Consider the following 22,426-nt stretch of genomic DNA (forward strand, 5'->3'; position numbering starts at 1 on the left):
CCCAAGGCATCCAGTCTGGCCTGGGGAGACTCTCTGAGCATCACCCACTCCTCAGGGATCCCCCCACAATGAGGACACTGTGAGAGGAAGGACAGAGCTCCTCCCCCTCCTAGGTCCTTGGGTGATGAAGCTGCTGCTGAGTCAAGTGACATTAGAGACCAATGCACAGGGTGAAAAGATAAAACCCTGAAGATAAAGGGTGAACTATAGGACTTGACTCACTTTGCCCTGGCATCAATATCGTCTAGCCTCGTCACTCTTGCTTAGGTAGCAAGCATCCCAAATGAGGCAGCAAAGGGTTTCTAACTGACTTCTCCCTCACTGCGTGTCTGTCTCTGAAGAAGCCATGAAAATTCATGGAGAAGGACAGGCTTGCGTCCTAATTGGCTACTGGATAAACTTTTCTAGCTCAGAGGGCTGGCAGAAGATTAAACAAGGCCTGAGAGGGGGTCCTCAGGCAGGCCTATGAGAGAGGAGAAATTTTTCACCAGTATACGAGAGAAGTGGGAAGGATGAAGGTGAGAGACAGAGAAGAGAGCTGGACTCTTCTTTCAGGTGTCACCAAATGCCAAATGACTATTCGCATGGCTTGAAGATGGCTCCTCTGTAAACCTGAGAGCTCCCTGCTGGCCAAAGAGGCCCCCCACAGCAAACCCATCAGCAAGGATAAATCTGAGACTGTCCGACATCTAACTTGCAGTTTTCCAGGAGATTAAAACAGTGGCTCAATGAAGTTGAAGAAGCAAAATCTATTTGTATCCAGCATATACACAGCAGTCACCATCAAGTCGAATGGGGCTACTCCAGAAGGAAAAATCCCTGAGCAGCATTCATTCACCAACTCCTCTGCACACTTACTCCTTATTCTTCCAGGGAGCTCTTCTGGAAAACAGAAGCCTGGCAGAGGCATTCACACCTGGGTGTCTGAAGACAGAGTCAACTGCTTCCAGGAATCCAACCCAAGAAAATGCTCTCTTCAAACAAGCCACACAGCCCTCAACTGGAAAGCCATCAGAGTTTTGCTTTCCTCCAGCAAATTTATCCCTCCTTCCGTGAAAATGCCATTTGTTTGCTTCAGCTCTGACTCTGCTACTCACTCCCCACGTCTGCAGACAGAAAGACTGGATTTTGGATAGAGCCAAATCCATTTTTAACCGAAGCCCTGGATATTCAGTCACTAACAGCTCCAAATGCTCACCCTCCCCAGGCGTCTACAGAAAAAGCACGCAGGATGTAGAAAGTTCTCCAATATGGCATGTTATGCAAACTTATGAATGGCTTCTTTCAAAATCCTGACTTTTGAAAGCAGGCTCGAGAAGGTCAGAAGATAGAGTTTGTTACAAGTGGATTTGCTTGCTCTCTGACCAAAGGAAATAGTTTCTAGCTTTTCAAAAGAGAAGGAAAGCATCTTATGATCCCTCCCTCACGCATGCCACTGCTGGTTCTCTCGCTCCCTCGCGCCTCACTTTCTTTCATGCCAGATCATGATCTCAGGCTGAAGCCAACGAATGAAGATCCCCGGAATTCCTGCCCCCCTCCAAGCGGAATTGCTCCCATTCCAGGTCTTGAACAAAGATTCCACGACGCGTGTTTGATCTCTTCACGCTCCATTTTCATTAGTCTTTCACACTCTCCATCACTTGGAAAAATACAAACAGCATGGTTCAGTTTTAAGGTTAAGAACTGACAGTTTCCATAAACATTTTTACCATAAAAACTGACTTATCCACTGCCAGAATTCGATGTCTCTGGGAGGGGGGTGAGGTGGGATGAAGGCAAGGAGTGGGAAGTTCAAACCTTCAGCGTCAGAACAAGAAAACAAGTGCTGGGCCTTCAACTGCTGGGTGAAAGACACCCCGACGGTATTGTTGGCAAAGAATGGGGTTGATCCAGAATAAACTATCCAAATAAAGTATTACAGGAAGAGACAGGAATGGGTAGGGACAGCTGAGGAGCAGGGTAGCTCAGGTATAAATTTCTGACATATGGAAAATACAGAGCAATCAATGGTCCTAAGTTATGAGATTGCCAGGACATGAATATTAAAAGTAGTCTAAGAAGAGGTTATAAAATCATTCTGATGTTGTAAGTAGAGAGAAGCAGAGGGTAAAATAGATGGGGGCAAGAAAGACCCAGAACTTAAGCAACAGTCTACCCTAAGCCATCCCAAATACTTTAGAGCTGAAGCTACCTAATTACCCGAGACTCATTTTGATGGCATGTGGGCAGATGAGCTTCAGGACCTTTATTCATTTACTCATTCAACAGATAATTATGAGAGCTAATTACTCCATTCCAAGAGCCAGGAATGCAATGGTGAGGAGACAGACATGGCCCTTGCCCTTGTGGAGTTTACAGTCTCCAGCAGGGGTTTCCAAACTTTGTGGCTTGTTCTGATGCCCAGGTCAAACCCCAAACCATTTAAATCAGGATGTTGGGGGTAGGATCCAGGCACTAGTACTTTTTGAAGACCCCTAGGGGATTCCTATGTGCAGCAAAGTTTGGGAACCACGTGGGGTTCTGAACTGGGTTGCCATGATTGGCCTGATCAGCGAGCACCAAAGTCCTGGCCTTGGCTCCCCTTAACAGCTCCTGCTCTGCTTTTAGAAACTCTAGGTGCCCACAAGGGCTTCATCCTAATGTCTTCAGTACAAGGGCGAAATTCTCTGTAAACTTCATCCACTCTGAGCCCTTCTGAGGGAGTTTCCTGACTACAAGTACTGGCCACGTCCTCAAATGCTCGTAGGATGACCTTATTCCAAAGCCTGAATCAGGACACATTACCGGGCACCTAATCTAATCATGGTAAAGTATTTGAAACCCAGGCCATCCCAGAAACCCTAAGCCTCCTGGCTTTGATATCTACAAGGTCATTTCATAGCATGAATCCTGGGAGCAGACTCCAACAGGTTTAAATCACCTGATTCCTTTGTGAAGGTAGAAAAAGAGAACTTGCTTGATAAGCCCTCCTCTCCCTTGTTCTCTCTGAGCTTTTATATCTCATTCCCCTTCAAGCGATCAATGGAAATCCATTATAGACTTTCTTGGACCTACTCCTGGATTTTCATCAATTTAGAAAGGAAACATGACATTAATTCCTTTTCTGGAAGGCCCCAGGAATTTTCAGAAATGAGAATAAAAGAAAAGAGAAAGGAAAAAGGAGTCTTCTTTGAAGTTACAATGAACACGCCAGAAAAAAAAATAACCCAAAAATGATGGATCCTAAGAAGAATGTTCGGGAGAAGTACTTCCCCTGCTTCCCATTGTGCGTTCTTAAGGGTGAAGTGGTCCCCACTCAAACCACCAGAGCCTGCCAGTTGGCCAACCCAGCGGCATTCCACTACAGAGATTAAAACCAATTTTATGATTGTGGTGCAAATAATAAAGAGCCTGGCAGGGTTTCCTTCCAAAATGAAAGCTCATTTATTTTCCGAGGTGTATAATTTGGTTATAAATGTTTCCTTTGGGCCCAAACATCCCAGATTGGGTTTTTGCCTGGAACACATCACTGCTTTGCTGGAGAAGAATGGACTCCGTGTGGTCCCACCTCGTCCATCCACTCAGGGCATGGAGGGGTTCAAGTTGGCCCTGCTCTTGCTTCACATCTGGCGGCAGCAATCTGCTGGGCAGAACCAAAGATGGGGAGGCAGGAGGCGCTGAGCCTGGACTGGCTGCACCAACTCCCACGTCCTGGTCCATCTGTGAAACGGGCAGGCTCACCACCGGCCCTTGCTCATGCCGGTTTTGGTACCTCTCAGTGGTGGGGAGAGTGGAACAGCATTAGGAGCCCTGTTTCCTGTGAAACTTGGCTTTTCTTCCAGGTCTTTGTGTCCTTATATTATTTATCTTTTCAAAAATCATCCTAAAAAAATCCAGCCAGCAATGACTAATATTTGGGTAAAAGCAAAGCCAGGTTCTTTCCAGGGCTCATAGGCTGACCACACATGCTTGGGGCCAGAATTTAGCCCATGGTGTTTAGCCAATCTCACCCAAATATAAACAGCTTTTTCTCCTATACAAGCAGCTCAAGAAATAACAGGGCTTTCTACCATGTTCATGTTTATCAGCTCTCTTTCTTACATCAATACTTTTATCTTGTCTTCCATTTGCATCTCCATGTTAAATTCAAAGCCAGTGCTATGCTTTGTAGATAAAACTATATTCATTCCACCCTTCCCCACCCCTTCCCCCTAAACAGCTGATAATGCAGAACAGGGAAACATCTTGTGGGATCAAGAGAATGGCATCAAAGTCATCATGTGACATCCCTTCAGGATATCTGAAGTTGTTACTCAACACTGGGATTGGGGTGAAGAAGGAGGAAAGAGGTGGACGGAAAGGGGAAACAAAATTAGTGCAGTTCACCCGAGGAATACGAGAACACCGGTAGAAATTAGGGTATGGGACCTGGCTCAAAAGACGAAGTTCAATGGTCTCATTTTTTATGAAGTCACCCACTGCAAAACAATGAAGCTTGCTTTCGCTAAACCTGAGATTGACTCTGAAGCAGGAAGTGAGGCAAAATGTTACATTAAAAAATAGCTTCCTATGGAGTATAAGACATCTCACTGCTAAGATGAAGGGTCCACCAGCTTGTCAAAATTATATCAAATTTTCCAATTGATCATGGCCCCTCTGAGTGGGTTCACACACCAGCCACGCAGTTCACGCTCAGCTTTTGGATAACCACCTGCGGCTGGACAGCAGACCCTTAATTTGAGTGGAGCAACGAGAAATGTTCTTAAAGGAGAACGGAATGAAGAAATGCTAGAGAGAAAAGGTTTCTGACAATTCATGCACAAAGAAACACACTAATGTGAACTGGCAGCCACAGGCTCAGTTCTCCAAGTAGCCCAGCGGCTCTAGCTAATTCCTTCAGCACTTTTGGCTGCCGCCATCACCCACATAGCCCACCTGCAACTTGGAAAATCAGGTTCACACAGCATTTGGAAACCACAATACTGACACAGGACGAACAAGTCATAGAGGAAATTGTGACTTTCCCCAGTATCAGACCCACAAAAGCAAGGGATTCAGACCACACCTGTTGCACGAATGTCACTTTGGCACTGTGGTTAGAGGATTTTATTCTAGACACACATCACACTGAGATAAAAGCGAAGCCAAGATCCGACTTCTTTTTGAAAACCATAATTCTTTCCTGCTTCACTACCTTATGTCAATACCTCTGAGCCTCTGGGGCTATAAGTCACTTCCTGTCGTGGTCAAGTTTCATCTCCTTTATGAAGCTTTCAATACTTTTCACAGTTCCCAGGTGCGAACATGACTTGGCTGAAAGTCATTTTGAATTCAGAATATTGCCCACAGAGGTCTGGACAGTGATTTTGAGAAATAATTATCCTTTATGCCTAAGTCTCCCTTTTAAATTGCTCCTCCTCCCACACACGCAAACACTTAGACAGACACGGAGATACGTACACACATCTACAGACACATACACAGACACACACCACTTTCCTAACAGAAATACCTGTGGTTCCAGCCAAGGCATCTGGCAAAGGTGGCTCAGGTGACCAGAACTCTCTTGACCTGTACAGGCCACAAGCTGCATGATAACTTACTTCATCACATGGTCAGAAGTGAATTAGGGGACAGCAAGAGACAAGCAAAGTGACATTTCAAAACACGATGTTTCCTAATGCTGCTTTTTCAGGTAAGTTGAAAAGGTTAATGCACAGAAGAACAAGAAATTGCAGATCCAGGCTCTCCTCCTGCTCCTGACAGTCTTTTATTTATTTATTTTTAAAAATTTCTGATCTACTCCCTCCTTTGCCCTGGAATGGTTAAAAAAAAAAATCAAAGAGTAGAACATTTATTATAATGCAGGGGTTGTTGAGTGACTGTGAATCACTTCATTAAAAAATCAGGTCAAGTGAAGTGGGTTTACATTTAAAAGAAAAAAACCAGACATGAATGGAGAAGCCCAACTGGTCACTTCCTTCTTATAGGGCAGGGTGTATGACACCTTGGACTCAGGAATTGAGTCAGGGCTCTGCCACTGTCTGCTGTCAGAAAGCTGGTAAACTTTCTGGGTCTCAGTTTCCTCATCTATCAAATGAAAATAACAATATCTGCTCTGTCTCCCCCAGTGTAGCAAAGGCATTTTGGAAAGCGCAACACTCACCAACATAGCGACACGTGCTTTACTGAACACGTGCTATAAGTGAGGGGCCACACTACACGTGGGGGGGCGGGGGGAGGGGTTGTATAAAAGAGAAGCAAGCTGCTATTCCTGCTCTCAAGACCCGTACGTACTCTATTTCAGCAGGCAGACTAGGGACTAGGGATGTTTCATGCCCCCAGGTAATTATATATGAGGAAGAATGTAATCATCACTTAACGATGTACAATGCTATAGGGTTTAGAAATGAGCCCATTTCCACCTCAAGAGTTCACAACAAAGCTTTTGCAGCTTGTCCAGAATTTTTGTAGCTGGAGAGAGAGAGAAAGGCAGTTTTAGCCAAGGGAACGGACTGAGAAGAAAGGCAAAAGAGCATGAGGAAGGCACAAGGACTAGTCAGAGTCCAATTTGGCTGCAAATACAGCCTATAAAACAAAGGGCAAGAAAAGTTGATTGATTCCAGATATGCAGTTCCTCGATACCTGTTTTGAGGCAAGGAACAGGGGGAACTATTGGAAGTTCTTAAGCAGGGGAGGGCAACAATTTTTAAGAAGCTGAATCTGAGGATTATATGTTGAATGGACATGAGAAGAGAGACACTAGAATCAAAATTCAGGAGATCTAGGAAAGTGAGGACCCAGGTCGCCACACCAGAGAGTGAAGAATTGTCACCAATGGGATAAATAGGGATGGGTAAGTACCTACATACATGCAGAGGAGACTACGGTAGGCAGCTTCTGAAAGGGCCCTCAGTGGTCCCATCTCTGGAATTCACACCTTTGTGCAATCCCCTTCCTTTGAGTGTGGGATGGAGCAAGCAACTCACTTCTAACAAACAGAATAAGGCAAAAGTGATGAGCTGTCGCTGAGATTAGGTTACAAAAGACCGTGGATTTTCTTTCTGGCTTCACTTGCTTGTTTGCTCTGATGAAGCCAGCTGCCATATTTGAGCTGCCCCATGAAGAGGCCCACATGGCAAGGAGCTTTGGGTCCCCTCCAGCTAACAGCCTGTGAGAAACGGAATCTTGCCAATAATCAAGCGAGTGAACCTGGAAGCCAGTTCTCCTCCAGCCATGCCTTGAGAAGACTGCGATCTTGTCTGATAAACTCCATTGCAGCCTGTGAGAGACCCTGGACCGGAGGTGCCCAGGTGAGCTGTGCCTGAATTCCTGATCCAAGGAAATTCTAAAATAATAAAATTCTGTTTTTTAAGCTGCTGGATTTTAGAACAAGAGATAACTAACACAGGGAGGAAGATACTGAACTGACATGGAGATGGTGGGGGACAAATGCTCTTTGAGATTAAAATCCCAGACTCATGGCCCAACGTGGTGCCTACTCTTTTTTTCTAGGCTTTGTGGATTTCAGAAACTTTTCGTAAAAGAAACCTCTCCCCTACCCATTTCTTTCACTGTTTCCTAAAGCTGATTAAAGAAATACGACTTGATTTTCAATTTCGAGCGACTCAGGGGGGGATTCCAATTGAATACCGGCAGGAAATTAATGCCATACACACCAGGCAAGGCAGATGCTTCTGAATCTGACACATAGGTGAAACACACCTTTCCTTTTTACACATCTTACCTCTTTTGATTTCGCATTGGTAGTTTGTCTTTAGGAGCCTAGGAAGGGGGAAATCTCCCCTCAACATAAAATGACTCACCCCACAAACACATTAGCAGCACCAAAATACTGGAGTGACAGTTAACAGGAAACTTGGCCAAGGAATTTTTAAAAAACCACATTATCTCTTCTGTTATGTTTGAAGTATGGAGGTATCTAGCAAAGCTAATACCATTCCTGTGAAGTGTGGAATAAACCTCCATGCTAAACCTTTTAAATATGTTTTATATGAAACGTGATTACTTGTCAATAAATTCTTTTCACTGGTCTTCTTGCTGTGAGAAAAACAAATTACAAAACTGTCCGACCACGTAACCTGTAGGACTTGACGTGTAATGTCCAAATAAGTAACCACACAGTTTTTGGTTGGGTTTTTCATATGACATCTTCCACAGTAGTGGGAAACCGAGCCTCTGTCCTTGAGCTTCATACCTCCGTGAGACTGGTGGTCACCTAGCGGTGAGGACTGCCAGCGCAAACCAGCCAGAGATGAACTCTCCTGAACTGAGTCTCCCGCTCCTGTAGACCTTTCAGCCTTTGAAAGTGCAAGAAGACTTCTGTATTTAGTCCAAGATTGAGGCAAATTTTCTCTGTGCTTGAGTTTACCTTGTCCGTCTGTGAGTGAAGGAGAAGACAGCAAAGCACTCTGGGTTCATCTGTAAGTGTTACCATTCTAAACTGCTAACGGGCTCTCTCTCTCACCTGTGGATGGATCAGCACCTCCTCCATTGCAGCTTGGGTAATAGATGAACAGGCCCTTCTGCAAATACCATGAGCATTGAGGCTTATCTCCATTCCACTAAAGCAAACACATTATCTGGATAATTGAGAAAGTAAGTCCATCTTCCCTTCAAATATCTATCTCAGGGAAATTGTGTACCTGCTACTTTAACCGCAGAAATACTGTGAACCTTTAAGTCCTGTATTCCCTATCAAATGAGTTATAACAATCCTTCCACAAACTATATTTTGCTGATTAGTATCTGCAAATAAATATTCACACTGCAAATAGATGCTTAGAAGTGATGAATATGGCTTGAAATTCTTGGCATGCTTAATTTCGTCCCTGAGTTTTGGCACTTGGGAAGGACTAAGTTTTTTCTTGACTCATGTCTTGCATTCTGAGAAGGGATGGGCTGCATGGCAGTTAATGGCATTCAGGTGGTCAGTCATTGCTCACACAATAAGAGACTCTTAGAGATGAGGCAGGAAGAAGACAAATTGCTGAGAGCACAGGCCCAAGTGGGCTACACAGAAGTGCACACACAGAGTCCTGAAAGCATGAGCTGCACTGAGTAACAAAGCAGAGGGGGCTGGCTGTCCTCTGAAAATATGTGCCCTGCTCCAAAGTGGAGGCAGCTCCCCAGCCAGGGAATGCATTTCCCAGCCCCCTTGCATCAAGGTATGATCGATACGAGCAGAAGTGATATGTGTCCCTTCTAGGCTGGGATTGTTAAGAGGACATCAGAGCCTCCACCAGCCTGGGTCCCCGAATGACTGCATGGAACTGAGCACTAAGAAAGCTGAGGGTGACAGAAGTTAAATGTTGTGCCCAAGGTCACAGCCAGTTAGTGGCAGACTGGGGACTCAAAGTCACATCTTCTGACTCTCAGGGAAACAGCTCTTTCTGACAATGGAAAAGGAACTTTTGCTCCTTGCCACAGAGGTCATAGTGATTGAAAGCGTAGGCTCTGGGATCCAGACAGCCAAGATTCAAATCCTGCCTCTACCTCTACTAACTGTGTGACTTGGACAAGTTACTTAACCTTATTTTGTAAAATAGGGATAATAATAGTGCTTACCCTGTGGTGTTGTTTTGAGGATTAAACACATTAATATTAGTCAAATCCTTAGAACAGTGTTTGTCTCATAGTGAGTGCCGTGTAAGTGTTTGACAAAAACAGGTAGGTCAAATCAAGTGAGATCCGTGGAACTACCAGCTTCCACCACTCCACACATGAACACTAAGAGAGCTGATGCCTCAGGCTATGGCTGCCAACCCCACGTTGTGAGGCCTAAGTAACCCCTACCCCTCACCTGATGCCTTTATGCCAACCCAATTAATCATAGAAATGAGACCCCAGAGGCCACCATGGCACTGGGCAAAGGGTGTCACCTCCATTCAAGAGAAGCTCAAGACCATTCCCATCATGGTTGCTCTAGCTGCCTTCAGAGATCTTCCATGCCCATAGGCTGTCCACCCCACACTGCTCTGAACATCTCTTAATCAGACACAACCTGTCCCCTTCCACCCTCCCAAACCCTTCTCCTACTGGACTTTCTAGGACTTTCACTCCATGACAAGCAAACTCCTCTCATTTTCAACCTCTTCTCTGAATATCCCTTCAATCTCCTCCTGGTTGCTATAGCTACTTCCATTTCTTCCCCTTCTTCCTGAAAAACAAAAACAAAAGTAAACAAACAAACCCTGCTCCTTTCAGGATGATGGGTGTCCAACTTCTACATGGAGCTTCTGGTCATTCTCCCTCATTCACTGAAAATTTAAGCTTCTGGTTCAGTCTTCCTCACCAACTTCTGTTATCCTAATTGAGTGACTTCTATCCATGTAGATGGCCTTCCCAGCTCCTTGACCTCCTCACCACCACCAACCTTTTCCTCCACTGCGCTTCAGCTACCCTCTGTCCTAGACCTTTTGTTAGAAAATCTTCTACACAAGGACACTTCCTGTCCTGTTATCTCATTTCCCCAGTTTTCAAACTCATTGAGATCTCCAGTCCACTATCACTTTCTCACCACCCTTCAGCTTTCCCTTCCTTTTACTTTTCTTCTTATTCAGCCCATGTTGCCTTATTATAACCATTCCTTTGCAACTCCCCTCAACTCTCCTTGCTTCTTTCTCTCCCTCTGATCTATTTCACTGGCAAAACCTCAGTTCTGGTTGAGTTCTATGATCCAACTTCTCTAGATTGGTAGCCAAGCAGATGGGTGATGGGAAAAATAAAAACTTGCTCCATTTTAGATTCATATTCTCAAACCTCAGATGAATACTCAGCACTGTTCCAGAATCAACTGCCTTTTCCTCACAACCTCGCCTTCTCCTGTATCCAAGAGGGCTATTTCACATCTTCTCTCTTCAAATCTTCTACTCTTCTCCATTGTCCTCACTGCATATTTCACTGAAGGAACAGGAGTCATCCATCGGATGGTACCTCTTATGTTCCCACAACTATATCCACACTGCCATCTGCATAGCTCACCTTCTTCCTCTTCCCAACTACGACATGGAACAATCATCTCTGCTTCCATCAAAGGCCCTTTCCCACACTTAGGCTCTTGTCTTCTTGAGGAATTTACTCTTCAGTCCTCCTCTCTCAATCTGGGATCATCAATTTCTCCCTTTCTACTGGCTCAGTCTTATCAACCTGGAAGGAGTAGCATGGTTTTGGGCAAGTCCTTTCATTTCTCTGGGTTTGGGATTCCTCATCTATGAAATGAAAAGTTGGGGCTCAGTTTTCCAAGTTTCTTTCCAACAACAAAATTCTAGGATTTGGTGAGTGTCTACAACCTGCCTTTTAAGCAGAGCACCTCATGATGCTCGCAGGGTAGTGGAGAGGTTAGAAGCCTGCTTCAACCCAGTGTGAAGGGTAGTGACCATGCCTACAGCCATGGGCAGTGACTCCTGTGTACATGAGCACCTGTCATGCACCTGTGTATCCTGATGACACAAAAGGCACTCCACTTAGATCGTCGGGACCAAGACAAAGAACCTCCCAGGGGCACTGCCATAGCAAATCTCCTGCAGCATCTACCTTTCCTTGCATCTCAAAGGGGAGCCTGCAGACAGTCCCCTGATTTTGCTCCAGGCTGAACACTTGAGATTTTGTGGGTGCTGAGTTTTCCTATTAAAGGGAGTCCATGTAGCCTGCAGACAGCTCCTGCCATCCAGGCAGGCTCCATCTCACTGGCAGGTTTCCAACATGCCTCTATTTACATCACATCCTATGTGGCAGGAAAAACTCCAGCCAAAGGAACAACGGACACATACAGGGACCCTCAAAGTAAAGTAAATTGAGTTAATGGTTCGAGCAATCTTGGACAATCATTCAGAGACCCAGAGAAAACAAGTAGCCTCCTTAATTAGAGGGTAGCTCTTGGAAGCTATGATTCTGTCTCTTTGTTTTCCTCTCTGTTCGCATCCCTGTCCTTCATTCACATTAGGAAGCTGCTCTTCTTGGCCCCATGGTACACAATTCTTCCATTATCTGGGGCCACATCATTCTGTAGTTGAGTTTGTTGGGTCTGTCAGGCCCACTTCCCTTCTCTTCTTCTCTCCTTTCCCCATTTATCAGCAAATTTAAAGCCAAGAACAGTGATGTTCATTTTTGGGTTATCCCAGAGCTTAGCATTGGTCCTAGGCCTTGGAGAATAAGCAGTGAAAGAACCATGTGGGGCACGAAACTGAATTGGACTGAGCTTCAGAGTACTGAAGCCAGCGGGGTGAACTTGGAACAGAAAAGCTGTCTGCCACAGGTACCTTCTGAAGAGCCCAACTCATTGTTTCCACCTGCTTCTCGACATATAGAGTCATTCTCCTTGGGATTCCACCGCCTCTCCAAATATTTCTAGTTTCTTCCAGTCCATGCTTATTCTCATTTATAGGTGAGATTGATCTCATTTCATAGGTGTTTTCTGAACTGAGTGTTTTGCCTCCATCAAAATCTCAGCAGGACAATCACAGTCGTTTCACGTGGGAGGTGTGTCTTCCTGAACGTGTCAGTGAAGACAGCAGAAAGGACAGGATCTATTCAGTAGTCAGCCTTTTCCCAGCAAAGCGTGGAGTGTGGAACCTTTTTGAGAGTAATGGATTAAACAGAAGTGGAAGCTACAAGCCAGGATGGCTTGGCCATTCCTGAAAATGTTTTATCCCCTGTGGGCTGATTCACTGCTGTAATAAGTGACTGCATATTGAAAGGATCATTCTGGATTGTTCGGTTTTGAGCAGGCTGTTAATTTTGATTGCAGATGCCTCCTCCTCCACCACCTGGGTCAGACTCCCAGTTAAGCCCAAGATGTCCTTTATGTTATAAGTAATTTTACTTGTATACTGCAGAACTGTTTTCCCTCTCAGAAAAGTAATAAGTTTCTTCATTTTCTGATACTCATAAAAACGACTCTGTTCTTTCCTCACCCAGTTCTAGTATCTATAAATGCTAATAACTCCCTGAGATTTCCAGGGCTGTGTGAAGGAATGCTGTGGATTCCACGTGGATATTGGGGAAATGCATATAAATGATCCAGGAGCTTAGTTTGCCCTCTGTCCTCAATAAATGCTTACTCCACAAAGGGCAACTCCAAATAAGTTAATGAGTAATGCGATATGAACTTTGCTATTTTGCCTGACTTCAGTGAAGTGGCTCTCTGGTTGGAAGTAGATTGCCTCTCATTAATGACTTTCCCAAGATCTTGCAGGGCCTAGGGAGAGGATTGGAGCATGAAAATATAACTCAGTTAGTCCAAAAAAGTCAGCCTGTTGAATAGAAGGCTCTCAGAGCACTGGCTAGACTTTTAGGAGTGTTTGGGACATGTAACCACCGTGATGGAATGCTCATCTCACAGCGCTCTCAAAGGTATTCTTTTTTTCAAAATTTTAAGTTATTGCTTCTCTTTATTGTACACGATGTCCTATAAAGAAGATATATGTCCACAATTGAGCTTTGAAAGAGGACCATGGGGCCAGTTCCATTTAAAGGGAATGAAGTCAAGCAGTAAACTTGCTGGTCACTCTTTTCATATGGACTGTATCTTAGCCAGCAGTTGGTCTTTGATGTCGTAACAATAGCACTGGGCCACGGAGGCACAGGAGGATCCCCGTAACACTGAAAGTGGTCCATATGCATTAAAACCGGGAGACCAGTCTGCAGGGTAGCACACATCAGGGAGCACAGAGAGGGGGCTGCGGGGCTGCGGGTTGCCTTTCCCAGTGAAAAACGGCCATTTCTTCTTCACTATCTACCCTGCTTCCTGCATTCTTCACTGTATTTTTAATTGAAGTATGATATACATACGGAAAAATGCACATATATAACTATACAGCTCAGCGGGATTTCGCAAACTGAACATACCTGTGTAACCAACACTCAGATCAAGATACAGAACGTTACTAGAGCCCAAGATGGTCCCTTTGAATTCCCTTCTAGTTACTTCCTTGACAAGGGTAACCAGCGTCCTCTCTTCCAACAGCATAGATTAGTTTTTCCTGGTTATGAACTTTACATAAACAGAATTATCTGGCATGTACTCATTTGTGCCTGGCTTCTTTCACTCAACATTACATATGTAAAGTTGTACATGTTGTGTATAGTTGTCGCTTGCTCATTCCCAGCGTGGACACTTACTGTTATTATTATCCATTCTATTGTTGATGTGCATTTCTGCCATTTCCAGTTTGGGGTTATTTTTTTTTCCTCTTCTCCTGAAAGCCCCCCAGTACATAGTTGTATATTCTAGTTGTAGGTCCTTCTGGCTCTGCTATGTGGGATGCCACCTCAGCATGGCTTGATGCTTGGTGCTAGGTCCATGCCCAGGATCTGAATTGGTGAAACCCCAGGCCACCAAAGCCAAGAGTGTGAACTTAACCACTTGGCCACAGGCCCTGCCCCTTGGAGCTATTTTAAATAGTGCTTCTATCAGCATTCTTTTTCAGGTCTTTGAGTGCATTAATAACACATTTCTGTTGGGTATAAACCCAGGGTGGGATTGCTGAGTCAGAGAGTATGTATATATTCTGTTTTAGTAGTTACTTTGGAAAAATGATTTTTCAAAGTGTTTATATCAGTTCACATTTCCAATAGGTGTTCCACATTCTCATCAACACTTGGTATCTTCAGTTTTTTTAAAAAAAAATTTTATTTTGCCAGTCTGGTGGGATAATATAGTGATTTCACGTTTTTAGTGTTCACATAATTATTTTAAAAGTTATTTTTTCCTTACCATTTTAGTTGTGTAGCCAGTGTTTTAGTCAGTGCTCAGTTCTGTGACAATCACCAAATTAATAGGCTATTAAGACAGTTGAAATGAGACTGGTCCTTACTCATCATCTGGGGTGCGAAGGAAGAAGAGAGAGGGCACTGTAGAGCATACCTGAAGTTGAGTCACAGCCTATCGAAAACGATACAGAAGATAAAATTCACTGGGGATGCAACGCAGTCAGGGACTTAGGAAGTATAACAGAAAAAGATCTGGAACCAGAGTAGCCCACAAGCTGATTAGATATTACCAATGTAATGCCATAACTAAAAAAAAGGAAATATGATGCCACTCTCAACTATGGGAAACATCTTCAAAACTCTGATCACTTGTTCCTAGGAAGATGACCTCGAGGAGATGGACTGTGTGACACACTGAGGAAAGGGAAAATCTGATTAGTCACAAAGAAGAGATTCTTCTGGCCAGCAAGAATAATTAAAAAGCAGGATATACAACTCACAGAGCTTGCAGAACTCCTGTCTCCAACCATGTCCTGTGTCTCTTGTTACGACTGGGAAAGGAAGGTAGGAAAGGGTGCCCCTCTGTCAGGGAAAGCGGCTGCAGGCTTAAATTGTTAAAGATCTGTGAGTGATGAATAACATATTTGCAGGCACAGCTCCATCCCTACCATGGAGCACATGATATTTAAGCAGAGAAACTGCACAACGGAGACCATTCAGAAGGAAGACGGAAAGAGATTGACGTGCACGTCTTGACTCAGAAACAATCTTTGGTGGGTGGAATCCTGTGCCGGCAGTGCAATCCAGGGCTTTTTCCAGCACTCACTTCTCAGAGGCAGGTGCCTTTGGGCCTCACCCTTCTCCTCGGCCCAACTCTGGCCCAGAGTCAGGCTGAGCAACTCCACAACAAACTCCTAGGTGATGGCTGGGTCCCACTGGAAATGTGCAGCATATCCATCTGGTATCTGCTTCCCGGGACATGGCTGCATGGCGGGCGGGGTAGGCAGGAGACTGTTTAAGCAGGAGGCCAGCTGCTTCCCCAGTCTCTTCTCTTGAGCTCCCGCTGCTCTTTCCTTTCCTTCTTCCACATGAGAAAAGCAGCCAAGAACAGCCTTTTCAGAAGCATGAGGCAGAATTGTGTGTCAGCCACATGGAGCCAGCCTGCACTGCATCAGTTCTGTGAAGTTTCCCTCCACATGAGGGACTCAGAACACACAGATGCCAAACGCTGATTTCCTGACATTGCTCCGCCTCAGTTTCTTCAACTGCAAAATGGAGATAATCCCCATTGGACTGTTACGAGAATTAAAGGAGTAAATACATATAAAGTCCTTACAGCAGTGCCTGGCTCAGAATAAATGCCCAATGATAGCTTTGGTATCAGCATCATCATCCTCATCAGTTTCGAAAATTAAGTTCAAAAAATAGTAGAATTATCCCACTGGGATGTCTATTCTTAGCTAAGGAAAATAAAATGCAGAGAGTTGAAGCAACTCTCCCAAGGTCACACAGCTGTGTAATACCAACACCCATGAGTTAAACCATTCCTATGCACCAAGGACAGTCCTTACATCACACAAACTTCCTGTGATGTAGCTATTACTATCCCACTTTACTCAACAGGACACAGAAGCACAGAGAAGTGTGAGACTGTTGTCTAAGGGCACACACGAAAGTGAGAAGCAGAAGTGGAATTGACACAAATCCAAAGCCCATGCCTTGGGACTTTTTGCTGACAGGATGCCAACAGCCGTGATCCAAGCTGTGATCCAAGTGTGCTTGTGCATCTGGGCTTGTCTTTGTCTTTCTGCACTTTTTTATCCCCATGAGATAAATGTGTGGCAGGTAGCCTGCTGGTTGCAGAAGAATGGGAAATGCACGGAAGAAACCCAGACCTAACCCACAGCTTGGAGCCAAGCCAGTCTAGATCTGCTGATCCCACAGCTGACCAGAGCATGAGAATACATGCTTACTGTTGCAGGCCACTGACTTTTGGGGTAGTTTGTTGTGCAGCCTAACTGGTCAGTCACTGAATAATACCTGACCTGTACTGAGGGCTTTCTGGAACTTGCAACTTGCAAGAAAAGCACGCATCTAGATCAGTGCTTCTCAAATTGTAATGTGCATATGATTAACCTGGGCCCCTTGGTAAAATGCAGATCCTGACTCAGTAGTTCTGAGTGGGACCTGAGATTCTTATTTTCTACCAAGCTCCCAGGAAATGCTATGCTGCTGTTCCACAGACCACACTCTGGGTGCCTGGGCTAAGAAGTCCTCTCGAGCTTCTCATCTGTATCTCTGGGCCACGACTGCACCTGGTGAATATCAGGGCAGTGGATGGGCCACCTCGTGTGTAAGGGGAGGATCGTCTTTCTCTCCAATCAGAATCCTGTGTGGGTTTCTAATAATCCGCCCTCTCCTAATGTCTGGCATGGCCAGGAGGTCAGCCCATATTAAAGTTTCCTCAGCCCATTTCCTGGGCTAAGGATTAGAAACATCTAACGAGATCTGCCCTTTCTTATTTTTGCCCTTTTACTTCCTGGAATTGGAAGGTTCCCAGGAATAAACCTGGCTTCCAATTCATTTTGGGCTTATAACCAATGCCAGATTTCCAAGTCACAATGTAGTTGAGTCCCCAGGCAGGAGATACAAAATCTATTTCTGGTTTTCTTAATTTCCAGTCAGGCAGGGCATGGGGACAAGAAGATGAAGGGAGCACTGGACAGCAGCTTACAGATGAAGCTGAGTCATCTATTGGTACACTTTTCCAACCCTGTTTTCTTGTCCAACATCTAACTTCCTTCTACCACCACCATCATCACCACCATCACCTGGAGAATTGAGCCCCATGAAACTTTTGTACTTTGGGGATCCTGAAAAGATAGGAGAATTCTTTCCACGGAGACAGCATCTTCTGTCCTCCCTTCGGTTTTTCACAATATATTGTAGATCACACACCTATGTTTTAACTGTAGGAAAATATCATCCTGGGACTCACTTTCCAAATTCTTTTAAGTTTTCCAAAGGCATCCTTGGGATTGTTGCAGATCCTAAACATGTTACGTGAATGCCTTAAAAATATTGCCACAATTTCCTAATAAGCTAAACTTACACTTACCATACAACCCAGCCACTCTGCTTCTAAGTAGTTAGAGAAGAGAAACGAAAGCATATGTTCATGCAAAGACTTATACCCAAATGTTCATAGCATCTTTATTTTAATAGGCCCAAATTGGAAACAACCTAAATGTCCTTCAATGGGTAAATGAATAAGCATGTTGTATATTCATACAATGGAATACTAACTGGCAGTAAAAAGGAATAAACTCTTTACATACAAAACAACATGGATTAATCAAAATCATTATGGTGAACAAAGAAGCCATAGAGTATAATACTGTACATTCTGCATGATTCCACTTATATAAAAGTCTAGGGAATGTAAAAACTAATCTACAGTGACAGAAGGCAGAGTAATGGTGACCCGGGGATTGCTAGAATGAGAGAGGAATCACAAAGGAGCACGAGGAAACTTTTGGAGATGGTGGATTTATTCATCATCTTTGATGGTGGTGATGGTTCCACAGGTGCCAAAACTTGTCTGTGTAGTTCACTGTATGTCAGTTACACCTCAGTAAAGCTGTATTTAAAAAAATAATAACACAACTGCCACTTTCCCCCTCATTCTCTCTGCATCGGTATCTCCGAGGTGTGGCTGGGAGCCAAGCCATGTTTCTTATTTGTTTCATTGGCATTGGCATGAACATTCTATCTGGATGCCTGTGGGAGTAAGTTAATACCTGGGCAGGTTATGACTTCATTCGCAGCTTCCCTGCATCCTCCATATAGATTCTGGCCACTCCTCATTATTTTTAACAATAGAGATGTGGTGTCCAGCAGTTAGTGGCCTATTGCATTCAAAGTCTACTCGCCTTTTCCAGGTCCCTGCTGTTGAACATCTGGGGACTTGGGTGTCCCAAAGTGTGAGCCTGGCAGCCCAGGGCCCCAAACTTGAAGAGAGAACTTTCCTATTCCATTGCCCCTGCAGCACTGTCCCTTCCAGGGGTATAAGGCAGTTTCTCTCTTTCAGAGGTACATCAGCCACAAACAGTGCTCTGTGCAAGATGACTTGGTTTAGTAAAATGTGCATGGGTCAGGCCAACAGGAAGAAAGTGTAGCTAACCTGCTGTTTTTACTTCTACTCAGTTTACAGAAACAACTTTCCAGTGACATATGCTGGTCTGTGCTTGGGGAGCTGAGGCGAAGCTATATTTATGGAGGCTCTTGGCCTCTGCCTTTTTCAGGCATTGGATGACAATCCCACACACCTTTGAGGACTTCCTATTGTCACTCATCCTCCCACCTAAAACAGCAAACAAGTATGGGATCAGGGTCACTGGAGAAAAATGACCGGTTACCTCTCTAAACACCAGGAATTTGCCTAGGCTTAACCTTTCCCATTCCTACCATTTTGGAATCCTCCTCTTCCCAGCTGCTCTGGGAGAGCATGGCATAGCTTGACTCTGTTGCTGTCCACTGCAGCACCCATTTCTGAGGCTAACAGACTTCATCTTTGTTAAGACAGTAAGAAGCAGCAGGTGCCTCAGGGAAATGCTGCCTTATACCTTTCCTACACCGTCGCTACCTAGAGAAGTGGTCGTTATCCCCTTGACTAACGTTTGAGTAGTGCTTTGTTTAGTTTGAGTTCTCCCAGAAGCAAATCCAGAGACAAAGAGCAAGCAGTATACATGGGACATGACCCTAGGAAACTCTGGTCATGGAAGGAGAAAGAAGGCAGAGAAGGGAATGAGCCATAGGTTATGCTAACAAGTCAGAGACCACAGTGGGCAACAAGTGCTTAGTCCCAAGAGGAATGCTTGGCACAAGCATGGTGGATTTATTAGCCTGGCATCCCACTAACCTCTGGATTGAGGTGCCACAGAAAGAAACAAATTAACCTTTGTGTCTTTTATGTTCATGGCTTCTTATGAAGTTCATATGAAAGGGAAGTACAGACAAGGTTTAAATAAAATGCCAAATGAGATTTTTTTTCAATAACACACTCCATTCCGGTTTCTTAAAACTCATTATGTATAGTCCTGGGCATCAAACTGACACCGCTATCCCATCCCTAAATAATCTTCTGTCTTTTGGGAGATGAATATGGACAGAGGGACACACTTAGCTGTCACTGAAGAAATAGGCTTCATTGCCATCCATTTCTTTATAAATCATAAAATCCTGAGCCAAGGATTACAGAAGAAAGATGTTTTCAGAAGATGAGAGAGAAACAAGAGAACCACAGAAACCATTAAAACATTGTAAAATAAGACCAATGAAGACAAGTTAAAGAAACTGAGATAATCGAATCTGGAGAAGACAGGGGAACTACTAAATAATAATCTTCAAGGCCTGCATGAGATGTTTCTTGAAAGAAGGCAGTCACCTACTCATGAATATTGGGAAGAAAAAAGCAAATATGAAATTAAAACACAGCATAAAAGACTTAAAGGATACACCAGAGGAAGGATGTTCTTACATTAAAGGTTGTTTAAAAAATACTCGTGGGGCCAGCCCAGTGGTGTAGTGGTTAAGTTCACGTGCTCTACTTTGGCAGCCTGGGGTTTGCAGGTTCGATCCTGGGTGTGGACCTACACACCACCCATCAAGCCATGCTGTGGTGGTGCCCCATGTACAAAATAGAGGACGATTGGCACAGATGTTAGCTCAGGGCCAATCTTCCTCACCAAAAACAAACAAACAAACAAACAGTATGACATATAGAAGATCGTGTGTGTTTCTTTCCCTTGGGGGCTTTAAAACAAAAAATAGATTTTTCTTTACTGAATGGATATTTCTCATGACTTTTCAGAGTGTTCCCCAGCCACAAAGATCAATGCCTTTTAGAACACGGCTGGAAGGGAATGAATGAAGGGGTTGAACAAATAATAGAACTTTATTCTGGCTTGTATACAGGAAAAGAAAATTAAGAAACAAAATGCTAGTGTTTTGGTTCAAAGTGATGAAGTGAGCATTGCTGTTTACTTCTTTTCCCTCTCAAAATTCTACTGGAAAGGCAGACGAAATATAAAAATAAGTCCACAACAGAAGTGGAAAGCTGAGAGGGGGTCACCTACAGAAGAGGGAATGATTTCTGATAGAAATGAAATAAACAGTAACCCACTGAAAGGGAGACACTACGGAGCTGAGAAAGTAAAAGAAAACTCCCTAATGCAGTGAATTTCCCTAGAGGCATTCCCATAATAATACCGAGAACAGAGGCTGTGTCCATTTCACTGCTAGGTATTTACTCACAAGAAATGAAAATATATGTCTACAGAAAGCCTTGTATAAGAATGTTAACATGGTCTTATTCATAATATCCAAAGCATTGGAAATGACCCAAATGTCCATCAATGGGAGAATGGATAAACAAATTGTGGTATGGTCATACATGGAATACCATTTTAATCCTTACAACATTAGGAAATAGGTATTGTATATCTATTTTAAAGATAAGGAAATTTAGAGATAAAGAGGCTAACTTTCTTCTCAAAGGTCAAACAAATAATAAGTTGGAGGGTGAGACACCAAACAAAAAAAATGGAAATTTGAGAGTACCAAATAAAATGGGAAAAATGTTTTCAAATCTATTAGCAATAATAATAAATATAAATGAATTAAATTAATTGATGTATTGCACAGAAAAAGAAAATTTAGCTATTGGTTATTAATAAGAGAGACACAAATCAAAAAAGGCAGAGAAAGTCTGAAAATAAAGGTTGGAAAATGACACCCAACAAATGCCAAAAGAAAAAAAATGATAAAGAAGGAGTAGCAACATTACTATCAAGCAACAAAAAATATTCAAGGCAAAAGTCAATAAAAAGATAAGACATTTCACCCTGATAGGACTATAACCCGCCTAAAGGACATTTTATGTCCAATACTATGGATTCTAAATAAGTAATAGTAAATAAGTAAAGCAGAAGGAGAAATAGACCAGTCCCCCACATTTGGGTAAGAATGCAATTAAGTTCGTGGAGATCATTTCATAATGTATATCAATATCATCACTATGATGTATACCTAAAACAAACAGGATACCATATGTCAATTATACTTCAAAAAAAAGTTCTTCGAGTAATCAGCAGATAAGTAGACAATAGATAAATGAAGACTTGAGGAATTTTCATAATACAATTAACAATCTTGATCTGATAGGTCTCATAAAGAGATGGAAGCCTTCATATATCATAAAGAATATGCAGTCATGAAATATTTGCAAAATATGCTTGTATATGTACAAACTTTATGCTGATAAAGTTGAAATCCAGTTAAAATGTATGATTTTCTGGGAAAACATAAATTATCAAAATTGACTAAAGAAAAGTAATATTATCTGAACAGACTATTGATCATGGAATAATGCAGAATATTAATCAGAGATCTCAACCAAAGAGGTACCAAGCCCAAGAGGACTTTAGGAGTGAATCCCAATAATCTCATAGGAAACAGATAATTCTTATTAAAGTACTAAAATGAAAACTGAAAAGTTTTACAACCCATGCCATGAAACTATAATGATAGCACTACTGAAATGGATATTGCTAGCTCTCATGCACACACCAAGAAAGCTGTAAGCATGTATTGCTAAGCATAGCTTTCCCAACGAACTAACGAACTGAAGAATATAACAGAAAATAAAATCCTG

The 22,426-nt window shown here is 43.4% G+C and overlaps 1 protein-coding gene across 1 annotated transcript in view; it reads right to left on the reverse strand.

Moving 5' to 3' along the window:
* Positions 1-22,426, reverse strand: part of ISM1 (isthmin 1) — a 71,742-nt gene that overhangs the window by 43,731 nt on the left and 5,585 nt on the right. The gene's annotated exons all lie outside the window — the stretch shown is intronic.

This window comes from Equus caballus, chromosome 22 (genome assembly GCF_041296265.1).
Source record: "Equus caballus isolate H_3958 breed thoroughbred chromosome 22, TB-T2T, whole genome shotgun sequence".
In the NCBI taxonomy this organism is placed as follows: domain Eukaryota; kingdom Metazoa; phylum Chordata; class Mammalia; order Perissodactyla; family Equidae; genus Equus; species Equus caballus.